This window comes from Belonocnema kinseyi, chromosome 10 (genome assembly GCF_010883055.1).
Source record: "Belonocnema kinseyi isolate 2016_QV_RU_SX_M_011 chromosome 10, B_treatae_v1, whole genome shotgun sequence".
Taxonomy (NCBI): domain Eukaryota; kingdom Metazoa; phylum Arthropoda; class Insecta; order Hymenoptera; family Cynipidae; genus Belonocnema; species Belonocnema kinseyi.
The window spans coordinates 104,347,157-104,355,198 of NC_046666.1; the positions used below are offsets into that span (position 1 = coordinate 104,347,157).

The window sequence follows — 8,042 nt, forward strand, 5'->3', positions numbered from 1 at the left end:
ATATCTAGTCGGGAGTGGTGCTGACTGAAAACAGATGATTTGGAGCGATTCGCGCGCCATCTGTTGGTCATTCTAAGGACTTATTGAACTACCCTCGTATCGTGCTACTAGAGCAGGTGTTCGGTAAGTCCGAAATTCCTGAAATTTTTCGCCCCTACAGCCCGAAAGTTGGAACGTATTGGACTTGTACTGTACACAAATTTGAGCAAAATAAAATTTATTTATGGTGGCTGTAGAATGCGAAGAAATGTTTTCTTTGCAATTTATTTCATTAAATGTATTAAAATTTATAATTTTTCCAAGAAAGATTAAATTTACGTACTTTCAACAGAAATCCAAGTGCCCAACAGCAAAAAATACTACTTTTATATTTCGGAGTTGGCAACGATGGTACACACGCACAAGGAACACTTGTGCAAATATGCACTCACTCGAAGTTTCTACTTATTCTAAATAATTATTCTCGAGATTTGCTGACTATATAATTCCTTGGGCTTCCATTTCCTCGTACCATTTCCTTTAACATGAATTCACGTTTTCTTTACTTTACTGTCCTTGTATAGGAGTGCGCGTTTGGCCTTTTCCTACTACATGCCCCTTACTTTCTCTTATTTCTTCCAGTCTCATCATCCAGCTTGCCTCTTGTCCAGTTCTATCCAAGATCCACCTTACCCTGTCATCCCCACTCTCAACCACCCGTTTTCTCCCCGTAAATCTCTCTAAAACAGACCACCATGATTCTATCTCGTAATAACAGATTCTACATTTTCTTTCCTCTTCATCTGTCCAGTACCTGCATTCTCTCATTCGTTCTCCCATCCTAAATCGTATAACGTGATTCCATTCACTCTCCTTTTTTACCTTTCTTAAATATTCTGGCTTTCCTTCCCTTATTGCCTCTCTTCCTCAGACCTTGATCTTTCTTTCTTCCTCTTGTGCTCCTTCCATGCCCAGATATCCACTGCGTAACCTAAGACTGACCACACTAACACATCAAACATCCACAGTCTCATCTTCCAGTCATCCTTAAACCTTCTCTTCCATATACCCCAGACCTGCCTTATTATTTTAATTGCACATTCTCCTTCCCTGTAGTTCAACCCCGCCTTTTGACTCAAACCAGAAGCCTAGGTAACTAAATTCCTCGGCCTGTTCCAATTTCTCCCCGTTATCTTCCATTCATATTCCACTTTTGTTCATCTCTTCCTGAAACACATCATCTTTATCTTCTTCACATTTTCGGTTACGTTTTTAAATTTGAAATACTCTTCAAACACTTTGATTATGACACTCATCCAGTTTCTCCTCTAGATCTGCCAACAAGAGACTGAATAGTAGTGGACTAAGTAGGAACCCTTCCCTGAACCACCTTGTACTCCAAAAAACCTCCCTATTTTGTTTCCCAATCCTAACCCTTATCATAGACTCTTCGAATATCTCCTTTATCCTCTCGACCAACCGTTCATCCAACCCTCTCTCTTTCATAACCGGCCATAGCACCTTTCGGTTTACCGAGTCAAACACCGCTTTAAAACCTACAAATAAGGCCACTAGTTTTCCTTACTTCCTCTCTAAGTTTCTATTCACTAAATAATTCAGTACGGTGATGTTGTCTATTGTTCCCATCCCTTTTTTAAAGCCCATCTGATTGTGTGGAATGATCGATTTCTCTTTTACTTCCATTTCTAATATCTTTCTAAGTATCTCTTCATATTTTTTATAGCCCACCGACATAATTGGGATTCCCCTATACTCCTTAACCTTCTTGCCCTCTCCTTTCTTAATTATCGGTATAACGAACCCTGTCCTCCACTCCTTAGGCCATCCTTCTCCTCCCCACACCTTGTTGCATACCTCGCACATTTCCTTTCTCACCCCTTCCCCTCCAAACCTTAAAGCCTCGTTCTCAATATCGTCCTCTTCTGTTGCCCTGTTTCTTTTAAGCCTCGCTATCGCTCTATTCACATCCTCCCTACTTGCCCTTCCTTCCTCCTCATTCCCAATTGATGACTATTCAACAGTTCTTGCGCAGTTCCTTCGACTTTCAGCGTTAAAGTTCAATGGTAGCTGATCTTCATTTGTTAGTTCTTTAGCAAAACAAATGACAGTCTCATTGACCTGAAGTTCGGCAACGAAAACAGCGCCTGATTTTGTTTAGCTGATTGTTTTCCTTCTTCGCGTAGTATCCAGGTGTGATTTGATAGAAGAAATCATCATCGCTGGAGGAATTTGATTTTGAGTTTTTTTTAAATGTGAACCATATTTTTATTCACTCCTGACAAAGATTCTCATTCTTCCTTCGTGTATACATATTTAATTTAGAAATGTATTCTATCAGAGTGCCAAATATGATTCTAAGTGATCTGTTGATTATAAGTTTTAGTAAAGACGTAAGAATTCTGTTAGATTACCTTCGCACGGCTAACTTGATAGATAGTGAGCAAGTCAATTTGATCCGAGAAATCTTGTTGCGGCACTTCATTACGTCGTTTTTAAAAAGATGGAAGAGTGCGTTCTATAATACTGACACATTTTCCAAAATGAACAGTGCATGGTAATCATCTGACACCACCATATCTTTCGATCACACAAACGTAGGCCGAAGACTTTGAAACCCGTTCCAAATCGACTTAAAGAAGGAAAATACTCTCTCTCGTAGAAAACTATCCTCAAATTGAAATTGAGAATGCTTATTGAATGATTTGTGCTCTTCTGGGAAAAGAAACTTGGCTAAGGAGGTAAGAAGTATGATATCGAGAGCGAAAGATGAAGAACATGGAGAACATGGAGAACATAAAGAATTTGAAGGACAAATGGAGCAATTAGCTTTAGAAGAAGCTATTTCTCTTTCTAAAGACACAACATTTACGAAACATCAATATGAAACTGTTAGAATACAAGCTGAAGCAAATATTGCTGATATTTTTTGTCTTTATAACAGTCTTAAAGAAGCCAAGAGAGAGTGTCTTCCTCCCGAATAAATTATGACAGTTACAGAGTATGGGGTGATGGTTAAATTGCAAGATTTGTGCGATCATACAGTGAAGCGTATGTTGGAAATTCCAAATATTTTGCCACCGGATTTAGTGGCAGGGAAAAATATGGTGATGATGTGTCAATATAAATATGGTTGTGATGGCTCATCTGACCAGAGCGAATATAATCAAAAGTTCTGTGGAGCAGAAAATTCAGTTGCAGGAATTTTTTTGATGTCAATGGTGCTATTACGTACAATTAAAATGTGTTCCCATAAGAATGATTCGAATTGTTCTGAATGTGCAGAGCCCTTGACAATTTACGCCGACAAACGCCCGAATAATGCCTTTTTAATTATAATTGTTTAACAAAAACATAAAATAATTCAACTAATTATGAATGTTACTTAAATTATCGTAAAGTTCCCAATTCAAAAGACTGGCATTGAAAAAAAAACGAGTTTTTGTTCGTCGATAAATGCTTAAATAATGCATTTGTTTATTAAATTTGTTTAAAAAATCATACAATTTATCAAATAGTGATGGATGTTGCTCAAATTATCATGAAGTTTCGAATGAAAATGATTATCATTTTTAAAAAATTTCTTCAGATAAGTGCTCGAATAATGCATTTGTTTATTAAATTTTTATGATGAAATCATAAAATTCATCAACAAATTATGAATTTTCTGAAATTCTCATGAGGTTCCTAATTTTTAAAAAATAGCATTGTAAAAAACGAATTTTTCTGATGACAAATCAAGCTCGACAACTTTCTTTGAAATGTTATCAGCAAAAAACATCTAAATTGGTCCGCAGGTTCAGCCGGAATCGTTTTTTGGAACCAAAAAATTTACTTTTCCCCCACTGTGTGCCGCTTTCATCCTCAGCATTTCAATTTCCCTATTAGCGAGAAGTGCTGTGAGCTATTTTAGTACCTACTTCCACTGTATCCATTGTCTTCCTTATTCTTTCTTGTGCTAGAATGTAATCTATCACAGCCTCCCCTTTACTCATAAACGTCACTTCGCCTGCTTCATCTCCCCTTATATTTCCATTCCAGATAAACCACCCTTTCTCTCCTAAGAGGTTCAAAATAGTTTTACCCTTCCGATCTCTCTCCCTGTGCTTGACATTTCTTCAAAAACATTCGCTCTCTTCATCTTATATCTCCCCTCCCAAACTCTCTTGTCTACGCGTTTAAGTCGCCTCCTATCAAGACCAGCTCTTAATTCCTTCCCTCCATCTATTCCCACTAATACTCTTCAACCTTCCTCTTTTCCTATCCTTCTATGCACACAAACGATGGTCACCCTTTCTCTTCCTACCGTTATTCTATTCACCATCACGCCCGCCAGCTTTTCTTCTCGCTCTTCTACTCTTTCATCTTCCATCAGCTCCTTTTAACCCCTGACACCATGCCTCCATTCCCCTTTCCCTTGTCATGTTCTTTTCAAGATTGTTGCATTGCTCGTACATACCCCTTCGGCAAATTTCGTTTCAAGCCCATTCAATCATTTTCATCTACCCACGTTTCACTCAGCATTACCACTTCCCACTTTCCAATATCCTCCCAGAATCTTTCGTTCTTGTATTTTAACCCTGAAACATGCCAGAACGCCGCACTCACTCCTCTCTTTTCATGCATTACCCTCCTTCATTCTGTGCTTAGTTTATCTTTTCTGATGGAAATCCTGCCTCGTCTCTCCTACTCTCATTCCCTTTGTTTACCCTTCTTTCATGTATTTTTCCCTTTGCTCTTAATTCTTCTCTCTCATCGTTCCGGATCCACTTCAACCTATTCACCCACATCCTGTCTTTCCCTATCCAAACATTACCTGCGTTCCTCCTCTCTATCCATGCCTTCCGCTCGATCATCCACTTCCTCTTTCTCTCTCTCCACGCCAGGTCTTTTTCGATTCGTTCACTCCTTTCCCTAAGTACCATTTTCCTTGCCATAATTTCTCTCTTCTCCTCCTCGCTTCACACTTTCACTATGATCACACCTGTTTTCCCTTCTATGTTCCTCCCTAGCACCTTTACCGCCTCCACTCTCACCTGAGCCCCAATATCGTTTATCAGCTTCTCTAAATCTTCCTGTAGCGAATCACTTTCTACTTTCATTCCTTTAATTACTGTATTTCGCTTTCTATTCTCTCTTTTATCTTTCTAGTTTTACTTCTATTTCATTCAGTCTTCTGTGCATTCTCTCATTTTTCTCCTGCATTTTCTTACCATCTTCCTTAACTACGTCTCCTACTCCTACCTTTTCCTTTTTTCACTTCCATTTCTTTTTAATTTTTTTCACTTCCTCCCTGATTCCTTCTTTATGCGTCCTCGCTCTGTCAAACCCTTGGCAGGTTTCGTTGCCTCGCCTCAGTTGCTTGGATAGTTTCTCTGGTTAATCCCGACCCACTCTCTGAATCCGTCTCCTGCTGCCCTCTCTATGTCCTTTCTGAACTTCATGCCACCGCAATGTCTGTCACGTATTCTTTCCTACGTCACGTTTTCTTTTCCCTCGCTTTTAATTCCCCATGATGATTGTTCAATCTAAATTTAAAGCCAACATTCTAAAAATCACTCAAAATTTCTCGCACTATACCTCACCACTCCTAAACAACTGTTTCTTCTCATTAATCCAACCCTCACACTCCCCTGTCACTTAACCTGCGTAAAAACACCACTTTTCACAGCCATTCATAACCTGAAAATCCTTCTCTACCACTTTTGACAATTATATAACACTCATCGCCTTTCTACCAACCCCTTCACTCTCACTTATACCTTAACCCTTCTTCACTCTACTCACCGCCCTTTCTCCTCTAAAACTCCCTCTTTCCCTTCACCAAAGCCAAAAAGTAAGCAATATAAAAATCACCAACAATCGCGATCGGTACCAGAAACGAAAGCCCCGTTACTAGTTATGAAAATAGTTATTTTATTATTTAATTTAAGGAACTAAATGTAATAGTTTTCCACAGAACGCGGAAGTAATATTCGGAAGGTGCAATAGAGAATGAAGTTAATAATATTAATAAAAACAATAATAAAGATCGACAGCGACACTTCACATGTCCTATCATAATTAACACCTTTGGTGATTAAAAGTCGTGTACAGGAAGCAGAAAATCGCTTCTACTAAAGGAACATGCTGACAAGTCCTTTTATGTCAAAATTCTGCGGCATTATACGTAGAGAAGAGATATGGATGGGTCCATCCAACATGTTTCTCAAATCTGATGGATTAAGATCGGAGAAGGAGGGATTTTTTTTGCCTACCAAGACTGCGTTATAGAAACCTTAATTTACTTTGAGCGCATAATGAATGTACCTGTAGCCGATACCAACTGCCGAGCGCGCAAGCAAGAGCCAGAAACGATTGGACATGTTCTCAGTGGATGCTCAAAGTATGCGAGCTTCGGGTACATAGTGGGACACAATGCGGCTCTAAAAGTGTTATGTTACCATCTGTGGCATTTCTATATTGTTGATCTAATGTACTTCTTGCCGTAAGCACAGGGGGAACTGGAGTCCGTTGTAGAGTATTATCAGTGTAAGATCTACTGGAATTTCTCGTTTTTCACGGCTCAACGAATTAGTTCTAGAAAGTCTGATATTGTCCTTCAAGATCTAAAGACCAAAATAATTTACGTAATTGAATTCTCGGCACCAGCCGATGGTAATACCACGGGAAAGGAGGAAGAAAAAGGGGCGAAATATCTGGATCTTCTTTTCGAGTTGAGCAGGCTGTATCAACGCTACAAATTTCATCTTGTGGTTCTTATAATCGGCTGCCTTGGAGGTATGAAAGCTTCATTTCTTAGCCAACTCAATAAAATCCCGTCTTGCCAGCATCATGCTTAGACGATTCCAAGTCAGATTCAAAAGGCTGTTCTTCTGAGATCATTGCATCTGGTCCGACAACACTGCTCCTCCTAACATTGTACAAAGGTTGGCAACTCAGAAAAAATATCCAGAGGTGAAACCTTTAACTACATCTGTGCCGCCGGCCGCGTAAGATCATCCGCGTCTAGAGACCACACTTTAAGGAACATTATTTTGAGAATTATCTTGCGTAAATTTTCCGTTCTTGCTTACCTTCTAGGATAGAAGGAGCAGGAGTGGATGACGTACACGTTTCAGTTGCGTTGAGATTGGTTCTTTTAAGAAACCATGATCTCAGCTTTGGGAGCATACAACTTCTCCCAAAAAGACCGTCTGTGATTCGTTGTTAGTGCTAGAACACGAATGCTAGAACTTTAGTACTAGAACTGTTCAGTAACAGATCTCAATTTTTGTTCTTGATTTATTCCAGAACACATTTATAACAGGATTCTAAAACTTCGATGTGCACTGTTACGGCACAGTTCTAGAACAAACATGGAACAAATGTTACAGGACGTCTGTAATTGGTCATTTCAAGTAAATTACGTAACAACTGTTACGTTCTAGAACAAATCCATAGTAACTGTTACAGAACAGTTCTGTCAGATAGTTCGAGAATACTTCTGTCACAATTGTGTCGCAGTGATCTAGAATACTGTTACCTTTTTTTATAGAACAGTTTGTTCACAATTTTGTAACAACTGTTATAGAACACAGTTCGTTTTTTGATCTGGAACATTTACAGAGCATGTTTTCTGGGCAGACGCCGTCGTAAAACTATTTTTTCTAACTCAGTGGGCTTCAAAACCGCGATGGGAATCCGCGAAAGTCATTTGTCATATAAAACCAATATTTTCTCCTTATGATGAGAATGTGAAAAGAGGAAAATTATTTTCCATTTAAATTGTTATGTAGAAGTTCATACTTAAATTTCCAAAAAGATTGTTTATGGTGCACGCAGAAAAAACAACCTTATATTTGACTAAAAATGCAATTTAAATCTATTGATCTTCCAGTACGGATATGGACTACACGACAGTTCAGTAAACGTTACAATTATGGAGAAATAAATATGACTGTCACTAATGGTTACCAGTATTAATTCTCAAGTGGTGCTCACCTGCGGATCAGTAGATTTTACCGATGCAGTCGGTATTCTACACAGTTCCTCGATACTGCAAT

At 38.8% G+C, this 8,042-nt stretch overlaps 2 protein-coding genes across 2 annotated transcripts in view; one reads left to right on the forward strand and one right to left on the reverse strand.

Annotated features, from left to right (window-relative positions):
• Positions 1-8,042, reverse strand: part of LOC117181674 — a 127,972-nt gene that overhangs the window by 112,473 nt on the left and 7,457 nt on the right. The gene's annotated exons all lie outside the window — the stretch shown is intronic.
• LOC117181673 (transmembrane inner ear expressed protein) overlaps positions 1-8,042 on the forward strand; it is a 269,684-nt gene that overhangs the window by 111,347 nt on the left and 150,295 nt on the right. The gene's annotated exons all lie outside the window — the stretch shown is intronic.